Genomic DNA, 19,325 nt, shown 5'->3' on the forward strand with positions numbered 1-19,325 from the left:
CGCCTACTTCAATGTATACATACGTGTATATATATATTTTGCTATTTGCAATTTCAGAAATATTTTCTAAGTAAAGCCTCATCTCTAAGTTCAAACAGCTGCACACTAGAAAAATCAGGCAGAGCCATGGAACAAGGTGTGCATTGTGGATTGTACTGAAGCATTACCTATGACCATGGCTCATCTGGCTGCTGGGTGAACAGGTCACTGGCATGGAGCCACCAAATTTCAGAGAACAGCCTCTCTCATGGTATTTTGATATTTCCCTTTCTGGATTTGTCCCAACAGGACAAAGTATGAAAACTGGGAGCAGAGCTGGGAAGCTAACCAAACTATTTCAAACCTCAAATGTTTAGGTTAGATGCTTATGTGGTCTTAACCAACTCACCCATCCCTAAATATTACAGCATCAGGAATGATGATTTAAAAATACAAGAATGATACAACAGTGCCAGCCACTGTTAAGTGCATTTCACATTTCTTGCAATCAGTTCTGCACCAATAAGCACACTATGTGAGTACTTTGGGCATAGTTATAGGAATAGGATTTTGTCTTTTCTTAAACCTTTCTAAGCTTAACATTGTAGATTGCCTGGATATGTGATTCATTTGCTGCCCTTGATCCAGAGCTGCTGGAGGAGCAAACTAAATAGGATCTGCTAAATAGTCAGGTATCAATGTTTGGGGGGGAAAAAAATAAATAAAAAAATAAAATAATAATGTTATTTTTTTTAAAAAAAAAGCCCTATATTCCTGAAGAGAAGATGATATTATTCCATGTGTGGTTCAGCCCTCATTTCAGACAAAAGGAAACAAATAGCTCTGTGCAAGATCCTGGATTTGGGTGTGTAGGATCCATGGCTATAAAAAGACCGTAAACATTCCTGTACAGAGGGGAAGGAGAGATCTTGCAGTGCTTGAAAGGGTCCTTAGCATTACAAAGCACATTTTCTGTAGAGCTTTTAGGGTCAGAACTACATCCTTTAGTTTAGAGGGGTTTTAATCACAATGCTGAGCAGAACAACAGCGCCGAAAGACTCAAGGGCCTGTTAGCTGAAACAGAACAAACTGCGTTTTTCTTTCATTTTACTTACAGTTCACACTGACGGCCTCTTGGTTATTCAGTTTATTGTCCTTTTTTTTGTCCCGGGCACAGGTGCCCAGACACCGGGACTGCAGGGGCAGCCTCTGTGAGGGAAGCCAGGGCTGCCCCAGGCTGCCTGCAGCCCTTCCAGCTGGCTCCAAGGGACACAGCGCAGGACACGGCTGAGATGGAAACCACTGGAAAACACAGCTAAACACGGGGCAAAACACTGCCTGGGAGAGATGGATGGCGGGGAGGAAAGTGTTAGAAACAGCCCCACAGCCACAGAAGGTGGAGGAGGAGAGGGAGGAGTTGCTCCCGGCACCAGAGCAGGGAGCAGCAGCTCTCTGCAGCCGGGAGAGACGAAGCTCGCCCTTTTTCATTCAGCTCACTCCTCCATTTTACTGCTCTCTCCTCACAGCTCTGTGTCTCTCTGAGAGAGAGCAGCTCTCTGACAAGGCCGGTGGGTACTTTACACGCCACGCTTTGTGTGTGCACATCTAATGGCGCAGTTAGAAAATGAGAAAGAAGGAAAAGAGCTGAAAAAGCTCGAGTGCCAGCTGCGGGTGAAGGCTCTGGGCTGGGCAGAGGCACCCTGGAAGGAGCCCCAGCTGCCACGGCTCCACTGCCTGCGGGCCTGCACAGGCCCAAAAGGGGCCCAGAAGGGTTTGAATACATAATCCCTTTCGCTGTATTTTACCACGGACATTTTAAACTGCATTAAGATGCATATACTAATGTTTTGAGTCATTATGCTATCAGACTTTCAGTTTGATGGGCCAACTGAGGGCAGACCTGAAAGCATTCAATAATGTCTCAATATTTAAGTGCATGATGATGATGTAGAACAAAAAAAACATATGTTTTATCAATAGAACATAAAGTATGGCCATGAACTGTGCAAACCAAATCTGGAATGACAAAGCTCAAGCTAATCTCATCCGCCCAGCAGCCTGCTATGTAAGATTCCTTTAAGTCTTTGGTGTCATATAGAACACTGCAAAAGTGGTGTAAAATCCTTCACTGTGTTACATTGAAAAATCTGAGCTGAGGAGCGATAACAATGTCTGCAAGCTCCTTGGAGGGCTGTAACTCAGCATGTGGCTTGGAGAGGGAGCTTAAGCTTGGTTTGCCTTTTTCAGTGTCAGCAGCTTGAAGTTTTACTGTGCATATCATAACTGAGCCTAAAGAGTAATTTTGGAAGACAATTATTTTAAAAAATATAACTCAAGAAACATTTGAATGAATTTAGAAGAAAATGACCCACCTAAGAATAATGAACACACAAAACATTACAAGTTTTCAGCCTAGGACAGCGTATCATTTCAACTTTTAGCCAGCCTTGGGAAAAAGAGAAAAACAGACTGTTCAGATAAGATGGCAGGTTTTTTCAGTGGCATTGACAGATGTCAAATATAGGTTTAGTGGGAATGACTGACGTTCACCAGAGACAAATATGGATCCCATACAGTGGAAGAGCTAGTGACTTGAAAGTGTTTAATTTTTTTTTTTTTTTTTTAATCTTACTACAAACCACTCTTCTTCCATTAAAATTAGAGACCACTTTGGCCAGACAGCCTTTCACACTAGTTACCAAAGAAAATTGAAGGAAGCTCCCGTTAAAGAACAATTAGTGGTATAAAGGAGGTGCAAAGGTGAGAAAAAAGGATTTTTGTTTCTTGATTCTCCATGCACTTAAAAAGGCAAATTTGCTGGAGTGGCTTTGTTCATAAGTGTGGATTGAATGCAGGAACTACTCGACCAAGAAAATTGATGATGAACTATTTGCAGAAACATTTACAAGTTAACTTATTCTTTTTTGAAACCTTTTTTATAAACTATTGTGTTTCTGTTGTTCAACCTAGGAAGAATGCTAGCATTTCTTTTGAACATATTCTATATTCCCAAGCAAAATTTTCAGATGAGGTGGCACCTTAAAACTGAAGGCAGTATTTTATTTATTTAATTTTCCCTATAAGACTTGAAATAATGTCTTATTCAGATATCCAATGCAGAAAGTATTAACAAAAATTAATATCACCTTGTAATTAAAACACCCACAAGAATTGCAAGATGGGAAATTGATGGGGACTTGAGAGAAGGGAAGATACCTAACATGACAGCCATGGTGTAAAAGCAACCGTGGTTCCAAGGCAATAATTTTGATGCAACTCTATGGGAGATTGGCCTTTGTGGACATTTTTAAGGCTATAGTATGCTAGGCTGCAGAATATAAACCTCAATAAACAACAGCAAGAACCTTCAGCTATTTACCAAAGCTCTTTGATCTGTAAACCACAGAAACAAATTTTACTATAAAATTTATATTCTACTTCTTGAGCCCTCTCCAAAAAATAACGATACTAGAAATTCATATGTCAGTAGGAGTTCAAGTATATTGAAAAAGAAACATAGAATAATTAGCTATGAAAATATACTCTAAATGTTATCTCTCCACAGTAACCCATATTACTATAAATAATCAAATAATATGTTCTCTAATTATCTACATGGAATTTGTTGTGTCATCCACAATCAGGAATGATTAAACATGGTCCATTCTTTCTGAATTGTTTATTCTGCATTAGATATTTTATTGATGCAGCATGTCTTACCTGAAAGACTATCCTTCTGTGTAGCTTTGACTTTAACATTGAAGAAAATTAGCTATCTCTGGAAATATATTTCTGTTATGTTTCCTTTAGCACAGACAAAATTTCTCAATTTCTGGTTTAACACACATTTTCTTTCTAATTTATGTACAGGTGAAACTGAGTGACTGGTGAGTAAAGAGAAGATAAGTCCTCCCAACTACAATTCTAAAAGAAGATTTTGCTTACAGCAAATATCCATAGTGCAATCTTCGACTTCTGTGTGTGTCATTTGATCCAACAGGAAATAATGTGAGTGTAAAAAACAGATTTGTATGTCAGCAATAGTACATAGCTTTTAGGTGGCAATCAAGAATAATGCCTACACATATTGTGCAGGTAATAATGAGGGAGCTCAGTTAATCACACGAGATTGTAGCAGAAACAAACATTATCTTTTTTGTTCAAAACTTCAGCAGGCTTTAATGAATTTTTTTAATGGGTGAGGCTTGGTCTTATTCCAAAAACAAAAGGGCTTGGAAACAAAAAGCTTGAAACAAAGGACTTCAACTAAGATTACGTAAAACTATTTGCATGTGTGCATTACTAAATTTTCCCAGCAGAGGGATAATCAATGTGTCTTTGTTCCTCCTGATATACTAGTCCATCCCAGGAGAAACTAGGAGTGCAAAACAGTGAGAAGAAATAGGAGATGCACTTTGAAAAAAATATCCAGTGTCCTAAGAGGAAAATACTGAGGACTAAATATATTATTGACAAACAAAACCATTTAAACTGTCCTAGTTTTTGTATGTGGATCTTTGCTATAGGTATCTATACCCATTTTACTTTTTCATGTAACGTAGTTTTGGCACAGAATCTTTGTGGATCTGAAGTATCCTTTATGAAGACTGAAATTTACTCATGATAGATGTCATCTTTCTCTTAGGAAACAATGGGATAAAGGAGAAAACAGTAGACATTTAAGAGGCATGGTTCTTCCAGAAGGCAGATATATAAGCAGTGGAACAGAGTAATTCTTTATGTCTTTAAAAGCTTGGCTAAGAAAAACCAAAAAGCTTCACAGATGCTTGACTGTGCCTCTGCTAAACCACAAGAAGTTGCCAGTAGAAAGTATATGCCTGAGAAAAAAACATTTAAAGCTTTATGGAAGGTAAGCTACCGTGAGAGGTTCACAATTCTTTTGGGACTCAGCTTTGAAAACAAAACTCATAATGTCAATACAGAAAAACCCTATTGCTTTTAAACTTTATTTGAAAATACTTTAAGGGAAAGAGCTCTTTGTTTTGTTTTCATATGTAACAGTGGGATTTTTCAAGTATCTGTTTATGACTTTTACAGTCTGAGCATGGCTGAAAACAGAAGTAAGCACAAGGTAATCAATGCACAATATTATTTGCTTTATTCCATTCTTTTATTTCTACCTTTCCATCTCTTTAGGAAAACTGGTCATATTTCACACTCTAGAGGAGAGTTTATATAAAAATTTGTCCTATATAGAAAGCAAGCATGCTCTCAGAATATAATTTCTTCCTGGCTAGCCCAGCAATATTTTTGTGCTTTCATATACTTAAGAAATCTATTTTAAATTTCTGATTTAATACTAGAAAAGCACAAGACAATTTAGAATATACAAAACAAATTATTACAGCTGAGTTCTCTTAGCATGGCCATTTTCTCAATCAGTTGTACTAGATGAGAGCTGTAACAAACTTCAATTCTACTAGACAAAGGCTATTCTATTTCAGAGCCCCCATCTAGTAGTCTTCTGGAAGTAAAGCTTATTGTTGTTATAGCATGATTAGCTGGAGTTAAATAAAACAAAAACACCACCACCAAAACAAAACAATACAATAAAAAAAAAAAAGCAAAACAATTATGTTTTTGAATAGTCCTTTGCAATTAGCATTTTGTTATGTTTGCATATCAGGTTACAGAACATAAATATATTTTCAACATAATCCTTTTTGGTATGATGCCATTGGTTTTCTTCCCTAGTTAATTTATGCAACATAAGTTATGTGCTCTGCGTAGCTGGACATCACAAATGGAGAACTAGCATCTCATGATTTCAATTCCAACCCATTTAGAGATTTTTACTCAGACTGTGATTTTTCCACAGTCCCAGTAGCCACCAAGTATTTTCTGAACCTCTTAAAATGTGTAAGAGAGAGGTACACATGTGCAAGAGGCGTCTGTATGATCACACAAATGAAAATGATGGCTGTGTAGCGAGAAAATTTTCACAAAGTAATGCTTTTTCTTCCAAAGTCTTCATTTCCCTTTAGAAGATGAAGGATAACACACACATACACGCTGCTCTGTTTGCAGGTGCTCATCTTTTATGGTATTTAGCAGAGTATATAAATATTCTGATATTTAGCAGTTTGGCTTCCCAACAGCAGAAGAAGCAAACAGTTTTCTGAAAAGCTTACTAAAGGCTTAACATGTGCTGAGTCCAGCACATCATGAGATCTCTTCTGGAATGTGATCCGAGTCTGGTTAGATCTGGAGGCAGCTTTGCAACAGCTTATTTCAAAACCCACTCCTTTCTTCCCCCACAAACTGCCTGTCATGCTCACTCACGTCTGAGATGGATGATGACTAAATTTGGAGCCAGGGCCACTGGAGTTGTCAGAGCTCCCTCACCTTCACATCTGAGTCCACACTTCTTCAGGAAATGAGGCACACAAGCAGTTGGGAGAAGCTTTTCTCCCTCCTTTGCCACTCCTTTTATTTTAGCATTTAGATAGGTCTTGAGCTCTCCCTTTAATATGCAACCTGCCTCTAAATTAAGAGCTTCTGGACAGGTTCATCTCAGCCTAGAATAAAAGGCGGAATCATACAGGGTTTGTTCCTTGCTCTAAAGCCTTATAGAGTATCTTCCAAAAATACAAGTTGGACAGAGGGTTGGTCTGAGAACTCACATAAGAAGTTCAGGCTGGCTAACCAGAAGGTTGACAAAGAAAATATAAATTTAGGAGAACAAGATTTATTGAGGCAACTAGGAGATAAACAAGGCACAAACAAACACATGAATAAGGCAAATTTTACCAGTGACATATAAAAAAAGACAAAAGCAATGAGGAGGGGGACATTCATTGAAAGACTCCCTCTTGTCATTCTCCACTGTGTGTTCTTGACTTTATCAGCCCAGAATGTGGACACCCTTGGAGAACTGAGTTCCTTCCAGCAGTCACCAATGCCCTGCAAGATGTCCCAGGCTAACAGAAAGCACATCTGGAAAATGAAGCTTTCAGTTTTCAGGATGTTGGAACAAAAATGGCATTTTTCCTTAAATTTTTCTTATTTTTCTTTTCAAATTTTCTTATTTCTAGAGAACAAAAAATGAATCTAGGAGCATTTAACTTGACATGAGAGTATGAGGCTAAAAACCCACAATGATTAATTTTGCATCCTATTGGTCTTGCTTATTTGCAACATACCTTGTTAATCCCAAGGGACTAAGTGCGACTTAATAGGTGCTTAAAAATAGGTGTGAAAAGTAAAATTAAGTTACTTAGTAAACATTGAGAGGGGTCTTAAACATTAAATACAGGAAGAACTGGTTTTATTTCTGCTGCTCATATGAAGGGAAAGAAGTTATATTTATTCTATCCTCAGACTCTACAGACCTCTTTTGACAGAGTGTCCTGGTATACCAGCACTCCAATAAGTGTGCTAAATTATCTGTTTGGGATTGCTTCATTCTCCACCTTGTTCTTCTCTTGTTACTTTCCTGTTGGTTGCACAGAATCTTCCTACAGAAAGAGCTTGTGGTGTTCTCTTGCTTTTGTTTTCCACAAAGAGAATCTGCAGTTTATTTCATGCTGTTGAAGGGAGGCAAGCTAGCAAATACTGGTGTCAGCCCTAAAATAGTCTGAATGCAGATTTAAAGCTGCCAAACTGACAGGAGGCACAATAGCACTTTGTGATTTCTCTGGTGGCAAAACTAGCTCCAGATAGTTTGCTGTACTTCCAATTTTGCAGATTCAGCTGACTGCAAAGTAGACTCTAAATGGATCAATGAGGCCAGTAAAAAGTGAGACTAGAAAAAGTCTGTACCTGTGTATTTTGAAGGCCATGAAGCATTCAGGGGAAAAAAAAAAAAAAAATCTTGGATAGATTGAATAGACAGGATCTCAGATTGAAAATCCAGACCTTAACACATTATATTATGACCTCGAGTCCTCAAATTAATTGATCAATCAAGGACAACATGTCAGATGTGTTGGATACGTCATTTCACAAAAGAAACTCAAGCAGACAGCAGAGACAACGGAAACTTACTAGAACAATGTACACATAGAAGGAAAGTACAAGATAGTACAAGATAGGTAAGGCCATCTGACAAATGAATAAACAAGATAAATAATGGTTTACATTATTTGAATTGGGGGTAAGCTACACTATGAGAAAGAGAAAAGGCATCTATTTAATATTCACAGAGGGAAACCTGATAGAAAAAGCAAATCTAGAGAGGCAGAAGATGAGTGGAACAATTTTGCCAGGGGCTCTACATGAAAGCTTCACGATAAATTAACTAAATTTATCTTCAAGACACCTTTATAAAGTAATATTCTCATTTCACAGATGAACGATCAGTTCATAGAGGAAACACATGGCTGAGCCACTACCAAACTCATCACACATTCTGTCCAGGCTAAACTGGAAAATACATTTTGAATGTATTTCAGAAAGTAAATAATAATAAAAGGAATGAAAAGAGAGGAAAGAGATACAATGCAGAGGGTTACTGAACAGAGGTGTGATTTTCACTAACTTTCCATTATATTTCAAACTTAACTCATTGACACTTTGAATGGTAGCCACGGTATGCTTGCCTGTGTTAAAGAGGAGGTTTACTGTGCATCTATAGTATGTACCTAGAAGTAGTCTCTTTTGTTGAGAAAGCAGATTGATTAATTTATGTTAAAGTCAGACCTAACTTCTCTCTGTTCTCTTCACTATTACTTCAAAACCCAGAAAGGGACTACTACAATAGACCAGTTTCATAACAGCTTCTTAAAACCTTTGAGCAGTAGGATTATGTCTATATAAAAAAGTAGTACAGCATAAGAGAAGCAGATCTGTGAAATGAAATAGCTGGCGCAGAGCCAAGATCTGCTCCGTATGTATTTCAGGCACTTCACATCAGACTAGCTCTAAACAACTTAACAATCATATTCAACAGTTATATTCACTCCTAAAACACACCTTCTAGTCCAGTTTCATTCAAGAGCAACACAGCTGGCTGCTTTGCTATCAGTCTACAGGGCAAACTCTAACATGGTAAAGGGGCCAGTGCTGCTGTCTGCCTCTGCACACATATCCAACAAGAACACCAACATCTTTGTCTCTTGCAAATTCAGCACTGTGTCAGATACAAAACCTTGAGCTCCTTGTCTTCATGTACAATTTGATACATAACATGACTGAGAGTTGGGAACTTGGCAGTTCTGATCTTTTGAAATGTCACTGATCCTCACTTTCTGTGGAACAGATTCAGAGCAGGAGGACACATTTACCTACAGCATACATGATTATGCAAATTGGCTTGAATGCACAACCAGACTTGGAGTTGCTTAGCATGCAAATTATCCCTTAGGGAGAGAAGAGACTTGCCTGCAAAAGAATAAAACCCCACACTTTTCTGGAGTCAGAGTGCTGCATAAAGAAAAAATCCCACTGAGAACTAAAATCTTTGTGGCCTTCCTCAGATATGACACATATTCAGTCTGTTCCAGCTGCAAACACGTATGTATCATCATTATCTGGTTATGGGGCTGCATCAAAGATTGGTTTTGTCCACAGTTTGAAGGAAAAATTGGCTAAGTATTCATTAATGCTTCCCGGAATGCAGAAAGTTACCTTAGCAATTTCCATCTCACTATGATGTAAACAATATCCCATGCAATGCCTCTAAGGAGAAATCACGGCTGTCATTTCAAAGTTAACATCTTAGACTATTAAATCCCTAATTTGGTTTATTATTTTAAAGACTTACCTGGTAGTCATTTAGACAGGCCTTGGAGAGTACTGGGAGCCATTCCAAATTAGAAATGAAATTAGAATCTAAGTCTGTAAGAGAAATCTCAGTGCATTTCCCGATCAGCAGACATACCCTGTTCCAGTTCTCCCATAGTCCAAAAGATCCAGGAAGGGAAAGGATCTGAGTATATCCTGTGATGCTTACTGTATCTCAGTATTCCAAAAGCGGCTGACTTCCAATAAGTTGTATATTCAACAATAAATGCTCTTGACCAAAAATAGTTTGGTGTTCAATTACCAAATGCATTTTCCTGTATTGAGGGTTCAGTTTTGCTGAATGCCCTGAACAAGCAGATGAATAGAAAAGTGGCAGTTTCCTGTTTATTGCTATAAACTTACTCAGGATAGTCAAAAACTGACTGCAAGGAGTTGCAGAGTTGTAGTGAGTGATTGGGAAGTAAAAAGGCAGGTATCAGTGTTGATAACTGCAATGTATTGCACATGAAAGAAGTGTTTCTGAATAAAGATGATGGGTTTAAAATTAGTATTATGACTAGTGTAGCCATTTCTTATATACCAATACAGTTGCTATAAGGAAGCACATTATGGATAGTACAAACAGAAAGTTTGGTGAAAAGTGTATGATTTGGACAAGTTTTAAGCAAAATAAGATGAGGTCTCTTCAGCCTTGAAAACAGATAGCTATAGATAGGTATACAGAAATACTTCTGTAAAATTTCTGCTGTCCCAGAAATTTTCCAACCCATGATCAGTGAACAATGCTGAATCCTTCAAATTCTCCAAAGCTGTTAAGCATGAAATGGATGGTATGCTCTTGAGACACTTATTATAGGAAAACTATTTCATTAAACTGAGACTAAGAGATGTCCCAATATAATATTTGCTGATATAAAATATGACAGGGTGAAGAGACTTGCAAGTTGTCTTCACCAGTACGTACTTACACAACCATATAAAATGTCTCTGTCAGTTTAGGGAATGAATTTCCTTCCAAACTCTGTGTCCCATAACTCAAGACTCAATTGTCTTCGTTGGCATTTTTTGTTATACCATTGGTTTCAAGGAGAGCTAATTTTTCCATTCTAACTCCCACCATTGTCCTCATTGCCAGGTTCCTGAAACTTTACCTATTTGAGTTCCATATTTTAGCACAGTAACAAGCACATTTGCAAAGGTTAGTCTGGTTCCAAATGTTAAATAATGAATGGTTATAAAGGGTGTTAATGAAAGTTCTTTCAAAGGACAAGTGAACATTAATTTTGCTAAAAATTGGAGTCTCAAATTCTAATGTTAAATGTTAAAATAATAGTAACAATTTTTTGTATGAATGCAGAATATGTTTACATTGTTTGCATATGTTTTATGCAGACATTCGCTATAATAATCTTCCCATTTTCCTTGCACTATTTTGACTATCGTGACCTCTATTTTTTAGTAGAAGTATTTATATTTAAGTTTTCAAACTACTCAGAATGCAGAAACAGGCCTTTGCCACAAAGTACAGAGTGACAGGCACAAGAAGAAATGGAATGTTACCAGAATAACATGTCTTGATCCTAGGGCTCTACATGAGTAGAAAAATCAGTTTCAGTCATGCAGCTGAAAGGACAAGGACAACATGTTGAGCAACTCAGCTTTTCCCACAGAAAGCAGCTATTTCAGCGGCAGACCTTGTAAAGACTATGTTAATAAAATACAACTTTTATTTTGTGTTAAACTGTGGAACATTAAATTTGAAGAGCAGCAGTTTCAGACTTAATGGTGGAACATGAACTAGTTGAAGCACGAACTAGTTCTTAGCCAAACACTGATTGACCTTTCCTGGATATCACACAGAAGAAGGCAAGGTATTTCATTGTCTGATGACATTCACACATACATGGAAAAGAAAATCTCACTGAAAGACATTCAAAAGGATAAGATTTGTTTCAGAACAGGATTTAAAATTTGATACAAAAAGTGTGCAAAGAGAAATCACTACAGGTAAATTTTTTTCAAGCTGGTTGCAACAGGGAGTGTTGGATATATGGATCAGGTCTAGTAATGACTGGAAGCAACAAGAGGCATAGCTGCATATCAGCTGCCTGTTACTCACAGAGGACAAGGTTCTGTCAGTCAGCACACAGCTTTCTATCCAAAGTCACACTGAAAATTGGAAAATTAGAATTTTAAGCTCAAATCCAAGTTCACTTCTGGTTTGGAGGTTGTAATTTTCCTACTGTTATAAGTCATATCCAGGGGTGAATGAAGAACTTGGACATCCTGCACACTCTGCTGACAAGTTGACTTATATTTGCACTTTTCAAATATAAAATAGTATTTATGTTTCCAGAATTCCTCAAACACTGGACAACAAATTTTTACATCATTATTATTATTATTATTATTATTATTATTATTATTATTATTATTATTATTATTATTATTATTATTATTATTATTATGGCATTTGTTCTTCCTTCCATACAAAATCCATAAATTCAGTTCCATAGCAGAGCAATTTTTTCAAGGATTATGTTCTTAATGCCAGAAACAAGGCTGTTACAGAGTATCTGGAAAACTCTTTTATTGGTAAAATAATCTACAAAAACCCTATGACTAACAGATAAAGGATAAATTGTCTAATGAGAGGCATGGAGCAGAATAAAAGTTAATGTTCTTTCCAGAATCAGGACCTGGTGACCAAATGCAATTTAAATAAGGAGGTTTGTCTGATTTTAAGATGTAGTGAAAGTATCAAAGCTCACCATGGCTGGGTCAAAATGTTGTAGTGAGAAGGTTTTTAGAAAATATATTATTTCTAGTATTCATAAGACATAGCAATTTGAACATAAAAGCTTTGGTGCCTGTGTGTTTTCTTTTGAACAGCCAGATAGTTACATATGGAACATGCAGAGACCATGTAATACTTCTGTTTCTTTACAACATATAAACTGTTTGATGGCTTTTTCCATAAAAGCAGCTTTTTTAATGACTCTGTTAAAAGTATTTTTTTACTGAAAAACAGTGGTGTAATGAGGTTTTCCTCTGCAGTTTGCAGTAGAACAGGACCAGAAGCCCCAGGCTCAATGGTCAAAAAACATGACAGAACTGTGATCCAATGTGATATTAAAGTCACAAAGAAATCAAATCTAATGCTGAGAATTTAGCCATAAAATACTAACAAAATTTTCATGTAATGTCCAGTAAATCTATGTCAAAACATTTGGATTTGTTTTGATTAGAAAATAAGGCAGCAGAACAAAATCTTAGCACGTTGCATATGATTTTTATAGTAATTCGTATAACATTGCCTTCCCCGGCTGATTTGAGATAGGCTTTTAGTACAGCTGATTGTCTTCTACAAACAGGATGTGAAGCAAGTACTGAGCTGGGCATTTCCTGACATATGCAGGCATTTTACAAGTGTCAAAATGAAGCACTGTGATGCACCCACTTCTGGGCTGTGGGGAAGTGAGACCACTAAAAACATGATGGGCATGCAGTAATCCATCCTGAGAACCAGCACTGATATTCCAGTTGCAAAGATGTTTCCAGAGGCTGTGTAAATGGAATGTGCCTTGAGTACAGTTGAACTAGCTTGAATTAACAAGAGAAATCTATCAATGCTGTAGGGAAACTATATACTAAAATTCATTTCTGAAAGGAAGATATATAGCCTACCCAGCCAGCCACCTGGAAGGTTGTATTCACTTCAGCAACTGACAGCTCTGGGTATGTGATGGTCCTGACGAATTTCATCCTTTACACAATGACAAAGATATGAGAGCTACTGTTGTCTCCAGGAAGACTCCTCCTGCTCCTTAGGCAATAGTTAAGTCACCCAGCCAGCCAGAAGCAATAGCAAATGCAAAGAGCTAACGGGACAAGATAAAGACAGTTCAACAAGTGAAGGAAAGATAAAAAGGGAGAAAAAACAAATGCAAAGGCACTCATCACCTCCCACAACCAGAAAAATGCTCAGCTAGCATCAAAGCAATGGCTACTTCCCCCAAAGCCCTGAGTTTTTATTGCTGAGTGTGGTGTTAGCATGAAATAACCTCTTCAGTCAGCTTGGATCAGCTGTCCCAGCTGTGTCTCCTCCCAACTTCTCTCCCACCCATAACCTCCTCTCTTGAGAGACAGAGTGGGGAACAAGGAACTCCATTCTCTTTTACCTGTGAAACTTAACTATGGCTTTGATAGGTCAGTGCCTTGGTACCACATGTCTTGCCATGAGCACTGAGATATATTGCAAATGTGGGCACTCCAAGTTTTGATATTGATGAGACCACTTGCTCTCCCCCATTTTTTCTGGCAAGATTAAAGTAGAAATATTCTCAATTTTATTGTAAGAAAGTGGTGAAAGTTTTCAAGTGCTTTGTTTCAAAGTATACTTACAGGTATAATGGAAAATTACTAATATCTTATTCTTCACTTGTCCTGACTCTCTGTTCCAGTGGGCATAATGGGTTTTCAAAATGAAGATGTAATGTACTGTGGATATAATTACAAAATCAGAATATATTAAAATTGTGCCAGCAACATGCTATTGCAAGTTACTACTGCTCCTTCAGAGCAGTGATATATAAGTCAGCATTTCTGGGAAAAGTTCTCTGTGAACATCCCTGAAATGCTTTTTGGAAAACTCTTGAGTTGCTGCTATATTTTTAATTTGGGTCGGCTGTCTCACTTTTGCTTTCATACACAACTTGTGGAGTCCCACATTTATATAGTTCAAGAGCAATTGTGCCGCAGCTCAGCTTTTCCATGAAGCTATCACACTTTTTGGAGCATGAAGAGTGTAACATCTCATAGGTCTCCTCTAAAGAGGGAGCCCAGAAATACCTCTTATTTTTGAAGTTCTATCCATCTTCAGCTTATTTGGCAATGATAAGATGAGCCCTTGGTCCTGATGCAGGGCAGTGTGCTCAATAATAACATGGCTGTCCTCCTGGAAGCAGTTTAAAGCAGATCATACTTAGGTAGCCACTTAGAGGGAAACTGGCAGTGTTAAAGTCTTACAGAGAGTTCCATCTGTCTGCAAATGTCACAGTCAACAGTTTCCCTTTCCTAAATCCCCAGAAAGTAGTTTGGTCTATGCTGTAGGTACAGGTCACTGCTCTAGTTAAATTTTCTTCCCTGCACTCAAAGAAGAAAAATCAGTTCAGATTTAGTCCACTGAGCCATTCCAAAAAATCCAGATCCAAGGGATTATAATGGTGAAGGAGAAGATAGGTTTCCCCTTCAATTAGTTGTGTGGTCTCACTTTACTTTATGACTGGCTTCTTTTCACTCCTGTCTGGCTTTTTTTTTCTTCTTTATATGATTCTGCATACCCCTTATCAGCATGTCTGACATCTAACTTTAATTGTGTAGTTGTATAATTGGATATCTACCTCATGTTCAAATAGATGAAATAGAGTGCTAAGCAGATTAGAAAACATGAGGAAATTATAATAATATGGAGATAATGTTGGCATGTGAGGCGGGAATTCAGAATTGTACTGTCAGCACTGCAAAAGTTAATGTTTCTACATAATTAACTTCACTTGACTACACAGACAAACCTGAACCAAAACAATCAAAAACAGGCAACTTTTATACCATGGAAACAGACTGAATAAGACTATTCAGTAAACCTGAATTATAACCTACCCAGCCCTGAAAAAAGTAAGTTGATCATTTTGCTCCCCAATAACATAATTTTGGATGAATATGAATTGTTGAATATAATTTCAAAAACATGAAGGTTTGGATAAATGTGTATATGCATATATCTGAATCTAACAAGTCAAATTGAATGATTTTAATTTCCTATTGGAACTTCAATGATCAGATGTGTAATATAAGCAAAATAACAATCAGTTTAATAAAGAAACCATTAAGGTCTTGGTCTTGCAAATATTTACACCCCCAAATTCAAGTAGACATTTAGCTGTACTTGACTCCCAGACTCCTTCTTCAGCTATATTTCCTGACCAAATGAAAAACCTCATGGGATTGCTATTCAGACAACAGCTTTACTGACCACTTTAGCTTTAACTATTTAATCTCTCCCTTTGTTTCTCTCCACTGACACATTCCTTTCCCGCAGCACCAAAATCTGTCCGTGATTTCACCTTAGGTGTATTTATAAAACAAAAACACCTAAATGTCTTCTATTTCTGAGCAAACAAATTATGCTCATGCATAATGTTATTTTTCCTGTGTTATTTGATATGTGAGAGAAAAATATTTTTTAGAAGTTCAAGAAATGGCTTCCAAACTTGCCATTCCTTTTGCAATGTATCTTACATGTAAGATGTAACCAGATACTCATATAGTGCTTAAACCAGAAACTTTCTGGAGAAAAGTGTGCCCTTTTAAATTTTACTGGCATTAGGTTTGCTCTTGTGTTGCATTGTTTTTTCTCTTGGTTTTGTTTTTTAAAAATTTCTGGTAATTGCTTTAAAAGAACAAAGCTCTTTGTTTAAGGGTAGCTCAGGGACATCATAATTGCTATAAGGTACAAGACTGTTTCCAAGTATTTCTGAATTGCTTCTCTTCTGTATTAAATATTTAATGTCTAATGTTTAGCCAAACTGTAGAAATTCCCTCTAGAACATGGGTGATGACTTCAGGAAGAGAATCAAGACCTGTCAATTCAATTTTCAATATGACTCTGTTTAGAAAACCACAGCTATTAAAGAGTGGGTTCTTTTAAAAAAAGATAATAATTCCAGAAGTATGTGAAAATGTCCTCGGTAAAAAATATCATGCAATTAATTCTGTACTATGGATTCACGGACCATGAATTTAAGAAAGTGATAATCATACCTTCCCTGATGAAGGGTTTTGGTTTGGGTTGGATTTCTTGAGGATTGTTGTTAATGTAGCCTGGTTGGTCATGTCTTCCCCTCCCCCTCATGCACCCAGCTCCTCATGGGTTTTGTCAGACTTCTTACTCTTATCTCCAGCTAGAGCCAAGAGTGACGTTATCTGGTGGCATCCGGCAGCAAGGCCATAACCCAACAGCCCAGGAGGGAAGTGTGTCAAGGCCTCTATTGACCAGCAAAATCCTGCTGCATCAGCTAAACAGCACCTGCTCCTTGTTCAGATGTTCCCCTTCCAGATGTCCTGTTTTCACCTAAGAGATCAGTGTGTTCCAGGAGAGCTGACTACTACCTTTTCATTGTATTAAAACCTGACAGCATCCTGAGAATAAACCATTTCAAAGCCTAATGAAAACAAGCTTATGCTTCCTTCCTAGCCACTGATACACTCTGATGTGAATGCGGACGATCACGGAACATGTGCTAAGCATTACAATAGCATTGTATAAAACTGCACATTGTACATTGTATAAAATATAAAAAACATTTCATCATTTTGAAACTCTGCAAATTGCTTCCATTTCCTGGGCTATTTCAGCTTCTGTCAGGACAGATAGACACCATTGTCCCATCCACCCATGATCACTGACATATCTTATTCCTTATTCCAACTGCTCAGCAAAGCCTCATGAAGGGCATATAACCCAATATATTGAACTGACTTCCAAAAGTTTAGGAGAAAGATCAAAAGGAAAGTCAGTAGCATAAGAACAGAACTCATGTCAGTCAGAATTGTATTAAAATGTCAATACTTAGGAGTAATATTATGTAAGATACACTGTATGTTGAGTGTTAAAGAATTTTTGATGTCATATATATCACTATTTGTAGCATTAAGTATATATGAAGAGATGGGTTCAGTACTGCTGTTTTACTGTGCTCAAAACCATCTATTAAATATCTTGTCATTTTGTTATCATCTTAGTGTGTCCTCTAACAACTTATTTTAATAGCTTTTGTATTTAATCTTATAGTGTCCCTTTTACACATTTCTGTTCCTAATACAGCAGTTGCTCACAATAAAGGAGGTGGGTTGGTTGATGTAGGAAGTTTTGGTTGTTTCTGAATTACCCAGAAAGCAGTTTCCCACCTTTCTTCTGCCTCCCCCTTCTTTTGCACATTCAGTCCAAGTTAGCCAAAACCAAATTCAAAAGCACATTCCACGTGCTGTCAAGAAAACTGACCACAGGTGAGGATTAACACACTCTGGAAAAGCATTTCGTGCTTCAGAGGAAAAAGGTGGCTTTCCTAAGAGAAGCCACTCTCCAGGACTGTCCCCACACCCCAGGCTTGTATGAGCTCTTTGCAATCCAAGAAAGGAGCAAAATGGAGATCCTAAATTAGAACCCAAGTTCAGTTTTTAAACTGAATTCTGAGGATCCAGTAAATTTTAGCCTTTCTGAGATTCGATTTCCTCACACTGAAGCATGCCACGTGCAACTGCCAAGCCACAGGCTAGACCCAAAACAAATATTTTAAAAATGGTGAATGAAATAAGTAGCTCCTAAATTTAGATTTTAAAGTCCCCAATGTTGGCACATTCCTTACTTCTGCTGGCAATGAATTTTAAAAGCGAGTTTCTGTTCCATAATCTAAGTTACAGTTAATAGTTCAGTGTCTACTGATCTCTAGTAGATATGCACGGAGGTGGGAGTAGGTGCACACATGAAAGGAAAAATAAAAGGATGAGGAGAAAATCGAACAATGAGTCTTCTGTATTTGCTGAGATGATCCATTGACATAAAAATGAATCTTTGGGAGCTTCATAAGTAGTCAAGTATTATCAGGATCTCGGAATCACTGTCACAGAGTCACGGAACAGGATTTGGAGTAGGTTATTGTTTAGCAACAAATTAAAGGAACCCCTCGGACATCCAGAAAGAGCTGGCAAACTTGGGTCTAACACATTTCCTTAATACTTGGTTTCAAGAGCAGCTAAGAGCCCTAAATGTTTCTGAGAATAAAGTATCTCAGATAGGTCACCCAAAAATTGTGTCACATGAAACTATCAAACACTTTTGGAAACTTGGCCTGGCTGTTGGAAACCAACATTCTTAATAGTACGCAAGCTAAACTAAATGCTGAGAAACTAAAATGTACAACTATTATAAAAAAAAAAGCCCACCTAAAAGTTCAAGCACAAAGTAAAAACATCTTTAACCAACCTAATTAAAATATAGTAAAAACTATTTTTAAATGCAATCTCAAAATCAGAAGGCTGAGCCAGCCGTAGGAGGAAGTAGAAGCCAAACCACAATCTTGCTAGAAGACACTCGAGTATACAATGCCACACACTTTTTCCATACTTGAACATAAGAAATTTGGACTGCACTTCTCTGGTTTTGGTACCTAGGTATTGAACATGATTGTTTTACCACATTGCTTAAGCTCTCTGCCAACAAGCCACATAGCATGGGAATGGTTGATAGAAATTCAAAACAGCTAGGTACAAAGCATATTGTATATGGCACAAATGTCATGTCAGCTTCATAAAGCAGAAAATAATCTTCAATATTTACATATGCCTTTCATTAGCAGCCAAGAAACTAACTGTAAATTAAACCAAATGTCTCTGTAGTGTTATCACCTGCATAAAAAATTTCCAGCATGAGTGGAACAACAGAATCCCTTTTGAACTGACCCATTATAGAGCAAGTAGATCTACCATTTTCATTTTCCTTTTCTTTTTTTTTTTTTCTTTTTTTTTCTTTTTTTTTTGTCTGATCTTGAATGGTGGGTCACCTGGTTGTACTACCTGGTTGT

At 37.4% G+C, this 19,325-nt stretch overlaps 1 long non-coding RNA gene across 1 annotated transcript; it reads left to right on the forward strand.

Moving 5' to 3' along the window:
* Window positions 1–1,726: 1,726 nt before the first annotated feature.
* LOC111924981 (uncharacterized) lies at window positions 1,727–17,480 on the forward strand. Its single transcript, XR_002861974.2, has 4 exons — window positions 1,727–2,739; window positions 3,850–3,987; window positions 4,625–4,849; window positions 16,647–17,480. It is a non-coding gene; the product is annotated as an uncharacterized LOC111924981 (long non-coding RNA).
* The last annotated feature ends 1,845 nt before the right edge of the window (window positions 17,481–19,325 follow it).

The sequence above is a fragment of the Cyanistes caeruleus genome, chromosome 1 (genome assembly GCF_971803275.1).
Source record: "Cyanistes caeruleus chromosome 1, bCyaCae1.hap1.1, whole genome shotgun sequence".
In the NCBI taxonomy this organism is placed as follows: domain Eukaryota; kingdom Metazoa; phylum Chordata; class Aves; order Passeriformes; family Paridae; genus Cyanistes; species Cyanistes caeruleus.